Source organism: Thermobia domestica, chromosome 9 (genome assembly GCF_964235325.1).
Source record: "Thermobia domestica chromosome 9, izTheDome1.hap1.1, whole genome shotgun sequence".
NCBI lineage: Eukaryota > Metazoa > Arthropoda > Insecta > Zygentoma > Lepismatidae > Thermobia > Thermobia domestica.
Genome location: NC_137462.1, coordinates 135,777,347 through 135,791,514, shown reverse-complemented (window position 1 = coordinate 135,791,514; position 14,168 = coordinate 135,777,347). Strand labels below are relative to the sequence as shown.

Below are 14,168 nucleotides of genomic sequence, written 5' to 3'. Positions count from 1 at the left end.
TATTTCTCTTTTACTTGGCTCTCTTCTAATTTCTTTAAATTGAATCTCTCCGTTTTCGGACAATGAATATTATCTTTATTCAACGATAATCCCTCTCGTATTATCGCTGCTACCAGGTAGAGATTAGTGTCACAATCAGCCCCTCTAAACGACCGGACATCAATTGTGCTAGATTGCCTTCTTCTATCTACTAAAACGCGATCAATTTGATGATGTGTTTTTCCGTCTTGTGATGTCCAAGTGTATTATGAACGTCGCGACGTGGGAATTTTGTACTCTTCACAGTTAGATTTTTGGATGTTGCAAAGTTCACGAGTCTAACACCGTTGTCATTACTTTGCTTATGCAGACTTTCGTTCCCTATAATCGGTTTGAAAATATCCTCTCGTCCTACCTTCGCATTGAGATATCCTAATATAATTTTCATATGGTATCGCGGGTGTTGGTAAACTATCCGTTCCACTTCTTCGTAAAAACTGTCTTTTATATAATCATCATTATCTTCAGTTGGGGCATGTACATTTAAAACAATAATATCACACCACCGTCCCTTAAGAGTAATAAAAGAAAGTCTGTCAGTAACAAATTCAACCCGTTTAATTGCTGGTAATATTCGTTTGTGAACCAAAAACTCTGTGCCTAACTGGTGATTTTTATTTCCTTCCCCGTGAAATAACGTAAACTTTTCGGAATTCACCGATCCATTCCTTCCCACCTACCTCCCTGTACTTCTACTAGGTTCATCCTGTATTTCTCTAACTCACTCGTTACGGATTTTAATGCGCCTGCCCTATTAGGAGTTCTAATATTCCATGTTCCAAATCTCATGTCTATTTTCTTTTGCTGAGGTAATAATAATAATAAAAGTATTATTTAGTAAGGGTAATGTAATAGTAACATTCATTTTTATTCATTATTACAGAACATATTTGGATGGAAAAGTACCAGAACGAAGTAACCACTTAAACTATTTTTGAGTAATCGCGAGGCAAACTTGGACGGAATGCATGGCCGCTAATGGTCGCATACAAACTGATGCAATTCGTTGACAAACCAGTCAAGGTAAAGCCATGATTCGCTGTTACATAGAAGAAACATTAATTCTGAACGGAAATATTACATTATCTCGATTTACCAAAAATGTAGTTACTCCGTTCTACGATGTGCCCCTCCATTTAGAATTATGTTCTACTGTGGCCATTAGAGATCGATCTATGTTTCACTTATCAGGTCGCAGAATGGGATGCTGATCAGGATTGGGGAATCAGCCAGAGCTTCTTTTGATGTACAATCCTATCAAGCGCATTCGCAAATTTAGCTACATTCTCCTCAATGGAAATTGAGACATTAGGATTCGAATCCACAACTTTCCAAATGTAAGACCAATGCCCTACCTACTAAATCAATACTGTGGTCTGTATGATATTTGCTGCCAATAGAGGCAATTATTAATAGGTAACCAAATGTTGAAATGTTTAAAATCTGTATTTCGTAATCATTTATTTACACTTGAAAATTTGGGCACATATTCTTAAAAAATCACATAAAATACATGGTATATATCCTAACCTAACCCAAAATTATTATTACAATAAAGCAATGATTCTAATAATTTGTTGTTTTACAGCACAGTTAGTATCTAAGAACTTTTTCCCACGTACCCTCAGAATCATAAAATAAAAACCCCTAACCTAGTTTCTAAATGTCCTTTATTTTAAAAATTTGAAAAATATTGCAAAGTGTTCAAAGCACTGGGCGGTGCCGCGGTGCACACTTTGAGAAGCAGTATGCTGAAGAAAATATTACGATACTATTTAATACTAACCCATACTAACACTTACACATGTTATTCTTTCAATGAAAAATATATAATTCGAAATGTATATAGACTAGAAAAGTCATATTTTGTTCTTGTTGCCCAATGTATGATATTTCATACATCAATTTTCAAAACGCCGTAGCTCGACACCTAATTATTAGAGTTGAAATAATTTTCTCCTACTTTATCCTTGAAAACCTACATAGATATTGGTTCACTATTTTTTTGTACAATTTAGAAACACTCGATAAATTAAAAAATAAACTTATCTTTGTGTCATTTTGGACATGTTTTAGAGAACATCAAAATTCTTCTGCTTTCTAGCGTAGCAATGCAAGTGTTGCCTGAACAAATTGTAACTAGAAGTAAATGTACATGTATGAAGTTATTGTAGCAACTGCTATTTCCCTAATAGGGGAGATAGTGTATATTTAATGCAAATATAAAATACATCTGTTGTCCACTCAGCCATAAAGGACTTTGTGCCGGTGAAAGCATCAAAATCGAACAGGTTTCCGGTCTGGTACGACAATGAACTTCGTGAACTTCCTTAAAAACAAAAAGCTTGCCTGGACTCTATGGAAATCACATCCGAGTGACTACACATACAAAAACTTTGCTAGAATTAGAAGTCTTGCCAAGAAGGTACAGCGGCGTAAATATTTTGAATACATGGACTCAATTGGTGATTTTACTGTTAGTAACCCTAAAGTCTTTTGGTCTGTAATTAAATCTAGATCAAAATCTCCGGGCATACCGGCAACAGTTCAAGATGAAAATACTGAAGCGAGTGATGATCAAAGACCAGACCTCTTCAATAACTACTTCTGCAAAATATTTACTTCCCTTCCCTCTACAACCCATCTCTCCCCTCTCCACCCCATCTGTTCGGACACCTTATCCATTCTCTCTACCACCCCGGGCGAAGTTCTGGCTCTCTTGCTATCGTTATCTCCACATAGATCACTTGGACCTGATAAAATTAGTCCTCTCTTTCTCAACAAAACTGCTTCAGTTATTGCGGTTCCTCTATCTATCTTATTCAATAGATGCTTCAAGAAAGGGTATTATCCCACCAGTTGGAAACTAGCTCACGTGACCCCAATATATAAATCAGGACTTAAAGATCATGTATCTTCCTATAGGCCAATATCTCTTCTTTCTGTAATATCAATTATCTGCGAAAAAATAATGAAAGACAGGCTACTTAAGTTCACCTCACCTTACATCCATAGTTCTCAGCACGGCTTTCTACCGAGAAGCTCAAGTCTCTCAAACTTAAGTACTCTTCTTTCCTGGGCAGTCAAATGTATGAATAACAATACTCAATTAGATGTTATCTACTTTGATCTCTCGAAGGTCTTTGATTCTGTCAGTCACATTCATCTTCTTCATAAACTCTCCAATAGATTTAATGTACATGACAAATTTCTCTCTCTAATTACAAGCTACTTGAAGGACCGTAAACAGAGAGTTGTTCTTTCAGGGGCGACTTCTCACCCCCAACCCGTGGTCTCAGGGGAGTGTACTTGGGCCTCTGCTGTTTGTCCTGTATATGGATGATCTCTACAAGCACTTATCAGCTCAACCTAGTGGCCTTCTGCTTTTTGCTGACGATTGTAAGTTATACAGAGAAATATCGTGTCTCCATGACACAATTGCTCTACAGGAAGACATAAATTACCTTACAGGCTGGTGTGAAATGTATCCTGTTCCCTCCACATACCAGATCAACGATTCCCCTATCACACATTCTGCTAGTCATAACGATCTTGGTGTCATCTTTGATTCAAAACTCACCTTCTCTGACCACATCTCCTCAATACTAAAGAATACAATGCGCATGTTGGGACTTCTTTATCGATTCATAGAACTACGCACTGTTTCTTCATTAGCAACTTTTTATAAGACTTTAATAGCGCCCAAGATCGAATACTGCTCTCCCATATGGGCCATGGTAGCACCTACACATTTCTCCAGACTTGATTCTGTTCTCAATTTCTTCATCGCTATAGTCCGTTTTCGTGTTCCTGCACTTCGAATATTATCTAAGAAGGAGCTCTTGCCACATCTTAATATTCAGACTCCTGAAGTACGCAGAATTATCTCTGACCTGAAATATCTACATAAAATAGTTAATGGAAGCTTAAGATCGGAAATATTACTTCAGGAACTATCCTTACGTGTCCCTTCCCGCATTACCCGGAATACCCACTTATTCCATCTTGCCCGTCCTAGGTTGGCTGTTATACAGAGGTCTCTTTTTTATAGAATACCAAACTGTTATAATCAAGTAACAACTGATGTGGACATTTTTTCGAGCTACCCAGTGTTTGAAAGAGCAATTAAACGAGCTTTGACGGAATAATTTTACACTCTTTTTTTCTATGTGGTTGTTATTGTTGTCTTGTTTTTTTTCTTTCTTTTGTTAGCATGTCCCTGTGTAAAATGGCAAAGTTATGCTGTATCTGGGAATTTGTTCAATAAATAAATAAATATTTGTTTTACGTATGAATAATCATACGCTGGGATATAATGGGTTATCCAGATTTTATCTCTGGTCCATTTTGTTGCGAGCAAAACCACAATAATGCACCTTAACAGCACTCTGGCTGACACACTCTGCCTAGTCCGTTTTATTCAACTGCTTCATGTTGGGGTAGCAGACACATTTTACGCTATGGTCACACTGATGTCATACCATCAGTCATACCATATTGTCTTGCTCCGTGTGTGCGTGTAGGAGACCACAGTATAGTGGCAACATGTTACTGGGCTTTCATTCCCTTTTACGACCACGCATTATTTTATGTTAATTTATCTATGTCGCCCTTAAGCTTTGCATACAAGTATATTAGACTACGAAACTATTCTACGAATAAGTAATGGAATATTTATAGAATAGCTATATCCATCTATCTATCTGTCGACAGGTATCAGAGCTAAAACAATAATAGATATCGACAAGCGATTTTTTGAAATCAACTTAGCAACGTAAGAATAGGTTCAGTCTTATATGTTAACCCTGTATTTAAAAAAAAAAAAGTGGTAGAAATTAGCAATTTTTGGTTTCAACCTTGATTCATATGGAAGAAAAACTGTTAATAGATAGAGAGTAGTGTCTTTTTCCTTTATATATATATATATATATATATATATATATATATATATATATATATATATATATATATATATATATATATATATATAAATATATTAAATCGATTCAATATTTGAAGAAATTGTCATGCAATCTTCACCCTAAATTCAGTATTAAAGGCAGAGTTGGCACAACTTTACTACAACTTTCGGTTTCAATCTTGATCTCTGTAGAACAAAAATGGTCACAAATATTGACAAGTATTTTTTTTTTTTTTTAATCGATTCAGCGTTCCAAGTATTTTTCTTTTCCTCCATTAACCTTCTATTAAAACCGGAAGTGATAGAAATTTTTCCTCTGTGGTTTCAACGTTGATTGTCCTAGAACAAAAAAAAAAAAAGTTACAAACAGCAATAAGTGTTTTTTTTTTTTTTTATAATTAATTTAGCATCTGTAGAAAAGATAGCATCAGCTTCACTTGCATCTCTCTACTAAAGCTATACTTTGCAAGTTTTAGTTGGAATCGCATTGAGAGAGAGAGAGAGAGAGAAAGAAACAGAAAAGTAAGAAATCACATGAAGTAATGCTCTATGATTCTATCTGAATTATCTTCACTCTAACTACTTCAATTATTAAAAATTAAAAATAGCTTATGTTCATTGCTTCATAAAATAGTAACAATAAAAAAAACTAAAAGTAATATTTTGGAGAGACATTGATTATACAAGTATTTCAGATTGATGAAATTGTGAATTGGCAATTAACTCTAGATGGGGATTAAATATCTATTTGTTAATTTTGAACAAATGATACTCATTCCATGATAATTGATTAGATTATTTATATTTCCCATCCTTTATCAGCAACAGTGGCGGTCCTTGAGAAACATCAGACCGATAAAAATTAACATTTTATTGCTACAACTCGAACACAAGTATTAGTATATATTTGAAGTTTTATTTCCTGAGTTTGAGCCTGATCCTGATCCTCAAAAGCCACCATTATTCAGCAGTGAAGCTATATAAGAGAAAAACCTGCAATTAAAGTGGAGCCTGAACAATTATAATGTTCAGTGCTCTCCCAGTAACAACTGAACCTGGGACCTCGTGCCTCGAAGACGTAGATTCTAGCTACTAGACTAGTAATAAGGATATTCGCATAAGTGATGTGTTTTTCTTTAAATAATTAATCTAGAGCACTCAACTTTTCTCAACCCTAATTACCTTGAGAGTTAGAACCCAGATTGAGCTATGAGGTCAAGATGATATGACGTTAAGTAATAAGAAGGTACCGGTATGTGAGTTTATTGAGACTCGGAGGTTTGTGGGTTCAAAGAAATTGGGGTCAAAGTATTGATGTTGCCTTAGTCTCAGAAATCATAATCTGACGTGAAGTTGAAGGTTGGTACAAATTAGGAATATGATTGTTGAGACTGGGAAAATTTAAGAGAATATCTATTTATTCTAACTCCTATGGAATCCCGAAGGCCTATGGAATTCCGAAGGGTCAATGCCTCGTTCATAAAAGCTCTCCACTGACTTCTATCCTTAGCCAACTGGACTCAGTTTCTATTTTGTATTCCGATTTTTGCGAGATCCATCCCATCTGCGCCTAGGTCTTCCTAATGGTCTTTTTCTGATTGGTCTTCCAGTCAAGATTCTGAAAGCGTTTCTACTTTCTTCTATTCTAGCTACATGACCTGCTCATCTAAGCCTCCTAGACTTGATGACCCTAACAATGTTTGGTAAACCGTATAAATTATGTAGTTCCTCGTTATGAAGTTTGCGCCATTCCCCATTCCCGTTCCTCTTGGGTCCGAATATTCGTCTCAGGGTCTTATTCGCAAATACTTTTAGTCTATGTTCTTCTTTCCGAGTAAGCGACCATGTTTCACAACCATACAGAATATATCTATTCATTTATACAGAACAATTAACGCCTAAGAAAGTTAGGTATACATGTGACATGTCTCTAATTGAAGCAATTAAATAGAAATTACATATGTAATATAAGCATTATGATCATGTAATCCTCCATAAGAGTAGCACTGTATGCAACATTCGTGGGTATTCAAGTAATGGCTCTCGTAGCTCTGCGCCTTTGTCTTCCTATCAACATTACAAGCCTGCTTAAATTGCACCATATTTATGAAGGAATCAGCACATTTATAGTTATTAAATGTTGACACCAATACATTTTATCTGTGCAAGTATGGGTAATAAAAGTAAGAAGTCGCTAATAGTATAAGAGCTTTTATAGCATTGCGCATTGTCAGCTTTATGGGTATATTTAAAAAAAAAAAAAAAAATACTTCTAAAAGTTAAGGTAAAAACTGACATTCGTTAAACACTATTCTTCCAAGTTTATGTTGATCTTAGAATGCAAGTGAAAATAAAATAAAAATAAAATCTTTTGGTTTAACGTCACGCGATTATGCCGTTTAGGCTAAGGGAAAAATGAAATGAAATCTTTCAGTTTTACGTCTCATGGTTATGCCTGTTAGGCTAAAGGAGACGGTGATTATGAGAAATGAATGAAATGGTGGAATGAAGAAAGTGGGAGGAAACGGGAGAACCCCCAGGAAACCCACGCACACGATGTTTGTCCACCACAAAGTTCACTTGGCGGGGGCTGGGATCGAACCCGGGACCCCAAGCACCATAGGTGAACGCTCTACCACTGGCCACCGCGGCCCCTTAGGCTAAGGGAGACTGATGATCAAGGCAAAGGAACAATGATGGAAGAATTGATGGAATGATATTGTGGGAGGAAACGGCAACACCCTGAAAAAATCGCGGGTAGGATGTTGTCCACCACAAACTTACTTTGTCTGAGAACGAACCAGAGACCGTATGCACCGGAGACAAGGTCTCTACCACTAAGCCACCGTGCTCTCTAATCTTTGAATGCATCCAAACCTTTAATAGAATGTTCTCATATTATCAAGTAGTACAGTATTTAGAAAAAGAATCTGAAGATCGAGAAACGTGGAAGATACATTTCCAGGCCTAAGTCTAAAATTAAAAAAAAAAAAAGAAAAGAAAAGAAAAACATTTTTCTTAGGACCTGCCAAAAGACAGAATTAATAATAATATTAATAGTAGAGTATTAAAAAAAATAAAGCTTATTTAAATTAATATTTTCTGAAGTGGATTTCGTGAAACAAGATACTTGAAACTTCTAATAATAACAATGTCCACAAAGAAGATAAAAAGTGCCACACCTTCCGGAAACTGAAACTCAAGTTGAAGGATAATTTGTCCTATATAAATGGCTGAATTCATGTCACATCAATCAGTGCCATACCGACTTGTTTGGTGATCAGAAAGGAACACTTCTCATACAAAATGAAGACCATTGTAAGTACAGTGGAAGTGTCAAGTTGTTATACGTTTGTCTAGGACTAACAAATATCCTTGAAGTGAATGTATAGCAGTGTCTAGTGTGAAATACAAGAAGTAACATGAAGAACTAATTTCCTCGTGGGCCTATATTAACTTCTTTGGGTTCAGATATCTCAATTCTCGATAGTTTTAGAATATATATATATTTAAAAAATATATTACAAATACAACTGCATATAAATATTTGAAATTTCATTCTACCTTGAACATGACTAATTGCTTCAGATTAGTCAGAAAAAGGTTATATTAACTTCACTATAGTAATTTTCACAAGTTATTTCAAACTAATATATATATATATATATATATATATATATATATATATATATATATATATATATATATATATATATATATCATTTTGGATTATGAGTAACCGAAACATTCGGAAACGTGAAACGAGGTTGCTAACTCTCTTCATACAAACTGTTCTAATCAGGAAGGTGGTGAATATTATAATATTCTTATAGTAAATACAACTTTCAAATTTCAACGTTAGAACTAGGATTAGGATTAGGATTTAGATTTCTGGGTTTTCGGCTTCTATGACCATGTTAGCCCGTTACGTATGAGGGATGACGTTTCTCGGGGATCACACTATCCGAGGAAAGGAAAGGAAAGAAGCAGCCAGGGATCTCTATGTTACGTATCATCCCGGCATTTGTTTGGTGCGAATGAGGAAAACGCAGGGAAAACTCTCTCACGATGGCTGGCTTAAAAAGTTTTTTCACTTTTCCGATCGAGTGTACTCACCCGGAATCGATCCCGGGATAGCTCGCATTCAACGTTAGAACTATAGCTTCAAGTTGTTATTCAGAAAATATTGGAGTACTATCTGAAACACCCGACTTGTTTGGGAATCAAGAAGGGCCAACAAAATCTACAGTACCTCGAAGTATACCAAGCCACCAGTGGGGCTTCCAATTCTAATTCGAAGTGGCCTAGGCCTAATCCCTATAGCTATCTAGAAATATGCAAAATATATATGCAAAGCCACCGGTGAGACTTCTAATTCTAATTCTAAATAACCTACCATCTTTTCCCTTTAGTTATCTAGAAATATTCCAGCCCACCGGTGAAGCTCCAAATTATATTTCTAAATAGCCTATGGCTCTTCTCTACAGCCTCCTTTAAGTATACCAGGCCAACTGTGTGAATTATAATTTTTCATTTTCTAACACGGCTTTGTATAACTGATAAACATACAAACAAGCAAATATAGGTTGACATGGGTGCACAAATCGAAAATTGATCGAAACGATAAAATAAAGGTTTACTGCTCGATATCGAAAATCGGACTTAGGTCATGAATAGCATATAGAGATTCCTTTGAGCCTATTAATATTGCATTAAAGTAATCAATAGGTCTGGAATTTGTAACAGTTTTAAGTTCCTGGTTTGTTTATTTAATTTGTATAGACCTAATGAATGTTTTCCTATGCTTCAAAGCTAATCCAGTCGTTCCTCTTCTACGTATATCCCGGATCTGATATATTAAACGACTCTAAGTTCATATAATAATCAGTGTTCTGTTACCCGATCTTCACTCAACATTTCGTTCTCGAGCTATGGCCCTTCATTTTATTGTTCCTGACAAATTTTGACGGACCCTAACTCCAAAATGGCCCAGAAGGCACCCACGTTGGTCTTGTTTTCGTGAGAGGAATAATATCCGAAAGTTTGTTGGTACTGTTACTGTACACCGTTATATAGGAAGATGTTGTTGGAGATCGGGTTTGGCTTGAAAATCAGAAATTTATCAACCTAAGTAGAACTGGAAATCATATTATATAACGTTCCTATCAGAATTTCCAAGTTTGTTTTGTCTTGTTTTTAGCATTTATATGATCTAATATGCTGCAACTTACCAAATCACTTTGCGGACACTAGTGCTGGTTGACTTAAAAGTAAGAATCCAAACTTATATTGAGCTCCTTCGTGGCTAAGTGTTTAGTGTACGTGTCGTTTTCATGGGAGACCGACGTCGAATCCCATAGGGAATCACCTGGTTCTAATTCTACATTAAGCTGTAGGTCCACGTCTCATATGGTCTCGCTGCTGAAAGAGACACTAAACCTAAAATGAACTCACATCCTGCCTTGTATTATCTTAATTTTAAGCTACAGCTGGACTTTCTATAAGATAGGTTAGACTTTCATAGTAACATTTTCTCTCTTACATTAACATGACTTCTCTTAAGGTACAGAATAACTGATCAATTATAAAATAATGTTCTATATTTGTACAAGAAATGCTCGGAAACAATGTTGTCGATGAGACGAGACGAACAATAAGAGTTTCTTGTCTCGTTTCGTAAGTTTTATAGAAGTATCGTCTCGTTTCAGTTCTCAAAGAATTTTTTTTTCGTTTCGTGTAGATTATTGAAAACCTCGTCTCTTTTTGTAAATGAATGTTCAAAATGTATGCCCTGAATTTTTCTTCAAAAATTTAATCTGAAAATTATGTGAATCCTTCACATGAGGCTCATGAAGGATGTGATATAACGTTTAAATCATATTTACTATTGGAGTTTATTGTGTATCTCGAAACTTCGATAAATGACCGTCAATCGCTGTGTCAATTTAAAGTTTTTATACCATGAAACACGAAATCCTATAACAGTGTTTAAAGTCTAGTAAATTAGTCCAACCTTCGCAGTATGGAACCGTTTCTCACCACATTCTCTCGCCTCCAACAGAGCTGAGTAACTGGACCATGCAATCGATTTCTTAATTTCGAGTAATTATGTTGTTGCGAAAGCTTTTATAACGTCAGAAAGAGATATTAAAAACAAAGTCAGTAGTTTAAAATTAATAAGTAAATAAATAAAATCTTCCAAAAAAAATTATTATTTATTTTTCTTGGAAAATATTTCCAAATTACAGTTTAAGGAACTATTAAAAAAAACTAACAATGAAAAGCAAAGATCCCCGTCTGTCAGTTTGTTCGTCACACTATCCCTAGTAATAAGAAGTTATGCCAATCAATCGGCCCTATATATATATAGGTGGGCGTCCGAAGGGGACCAGAGTGGGGCCCGGTGCCCCTGGCTCACGAAATCATTGAGTAGCAAGCGATAACCCATTCAGGGACATCTATTAGCATGGTCTGGAAGAGAAGCTACTGATGGAATTTGGGGTGGCTACTGGGCAAATGGAAAAATAAAAATAGTAAATGTATTACATGTAAATAATTAGTTTTTAGTTAGAACGATAAACAATAAGAGCTTTTAATTATACAGTGGGTCGAAGACTTGAGGGCAACAATTATCAAACACAACACGTAGTGGAATGAAATCAGGGCATGCGTAACTCTTTATCTTTTAAATAATTTATTAGAAAACAGTAAATTATTTTCTATTAACTTTAGTTATTTTGTTCTTCCAGGTATTCTTTGCTTTCCTGTTGTTGGTGGTGAGCGTGTTTGCTGCTGAAAGCGAACGTGACAAGCGAGGACTCCTTGGTCTTGGCCTTGCAGGTGTTCCAGTAGCTGCCCCCGCCGTTGTCGCTTCACCATATTCAGCTGTTGTCTCCAGCCCACTGCTCCATGCTCCAGTCCTTGGATCACATCTTGTCCACCCTGGCCTGGCTCTCTTGCGTTAATTCACCTACCATTCATAACCATACTATGAAAATGTAATTGGACGATGCTTCAAGAAATTTATTTGACAGTGTTTGGAAACATGTATCCATAAAAAAATTCAGCAAAAATGAAAATTTAAAAATAAATAAAAAAGCATATTTATAAATTAAAATATATTTCTTTATTTTCCTCTTTATTTTCGAGCGTTGATAGGAGAGGAAAAAACTAATAAAAAATGAATTAACATTACAAAAGATTTAAGTGCTTCCTGTATCTACATGACCCGAAAAGGAAATTTAGGATATAGTATATCTCTGCTATCCTTTGTCACTATATAAATACGGTACACTCGCCTAGTGACCATACTGTTTAAGGTATCAAAACCAAATTTTAAACTCAGGTTTTTAGAACATTCTCCAGAGGAGATTGTTCGAATTTCCTGCCACCCCCCCCCCCCAAAAAAAAACATAAGGGTAGTTTATTTAAGTGAGAAAATTAAAAAAAAAACTGCGATATTTGGTAATGTAATATTTCATTAATGAACATTGTAATATAAGTTGTTTTCCTATGGAATATCCAAAAGGGGTTGTTCATTCTGAAGGCTTGTTATTTCTCTAATTTTCTCTAAAACGATACGGTCAATTTTGACCATATTTTATAAATATGTATTTCATTAATAACTTTAAGGAGTAAGCCATGTTTCTTTAAAAAATCAACGAGGTAGCTTATTCTTGTGATTTTTTGAGCTTTTCGCAAACACTTATTATAATTTTGTTAATATTTCATAAATTAATGTTTCAGTACTCATTACTGCATTGCTTGATTTAAAATAAGAAATAGAAGGCGAGTAGTCCGTACCATTTAGTTTTGCGAAAAGCCTAATAGCTGACCAATTTTAAAAGGTCATGTATGATTTTATTTCATGAATAAGATGAAAGATGGATTACTTATAGTTATCTACAAAAAAATCATTATTATTCTTTCTGTAATAGACATGGTAACAAATTGTAAAGTATTTATTTGACTTCCGAAAAGACAATAGTTATTCATATTTTCTTAAATGGGCTTTTAAAATAATAATGACCTAATAAAACATAAATTTACCTATACTTCGTGTGAATCGTGGTTGATTTTGAACTTACTTTCATTTACAGCGTCACCATAATTTTGACAATCTGGAACAATTTTAGCTAAATTTAGTGCATATATCACTTGCAGTCTGAAAAAGAGTACTATCGGGTAAGATTCCCCTAGCATACTTAGGGAGAGGGGAGGGGGAGACATATAAAAATGATCGGAAATGACGGATATTAGCTCCAAATTCATGTTTTTTGGGTCCATGTGCTGATTGGTTACAGCTTCTATGCAGGGATAGGCACGAGCGAGTTCGAGCGAGTTTTCATTGAAACTTGACTCGACTCGAAGCAGACATCTTTAAGCTCGACTCGAGAGCTCGGCTCGAAAATTTTCCTCCAGCTCGACTCGGAACTCGACTCGAATTTGACTCGAGTTTCGGGTCGAGTCGAGCCAAAACGAGCCAAATCGAGCTAAATTCTGTGTATAGTTTCAAGTACTTTCTTCAAGTATCCTACATAGACAATATAATTATTACCAAAGATGCTACAATACTACCACTTCATCATCATCATTATTATTATTATTATTATTATTATTATTATTATTATTATTATTATTATTATTATTATTATTATTATTATTATTATTATTATTATTATTATACCAATACCGTATATAAACATGAAAGTTAGGCGGTTTGTACCTGAATACTTAAAACCAGTTGACTACTGACCTCGGTAGTCGAGAAGTCTAGGAGCCTAGGAGTCGTTCACGAGGTACTGGGTTTGAGTTCCGGAAGAGCAAGTATCGGGCTCGAGCCAAAAATTGTTAAAAGTTAGAGGGCGCCGACCGAACATGTTCAAAACTGCTCGACTCGGGTTTAGGATTGTTAACGGCAAGAGCGGCTCGGCTCAAAGCTCATTCACTATTGAGCTGAGCCAACAGCTCATCCAACCGAGCCTGCTCGAGCCGAAACAACCGAGCTGATAGTTCATCCTAACCGAGCCGGCACGAGCAGATGGTTTACCTGAGCCGAGTCGGTGCCTCATCTCAACCGAGAAGTTCGCTCAGTTGAACCGGGCTTCTGCTTGGGGGCTCAAAACTTCGACCGTGCAGGTCTCAACTTTGGTGATAAGAACTACACTATATACTTATATTGGTGCTCACGACATTTGAGGCTGTATCG

The 14,168-nt window shown here is 35.7% G+C and overlaps 1 long non-coding RNA gene across 1 annotated transcript; it reads left to right on the top strand.

Moving 5' to 3' along the window:
- Positions 1–8,227: 8,227 nt before the first annotated feature.
- Positions 8,228–12,064, top strand: LOC145694146 (uncharacterized). Its single transcript, XR_014132941.1, has 2 exons — positions 8,228–8,278; positions 11,710–12,064. It is a non-coding gene; the product is annotated as an uncharacterized LOC145694146 (long non-coding RNA).
- Positions 12,065–14,168: the final 2,104 nt, after the last annotated feature.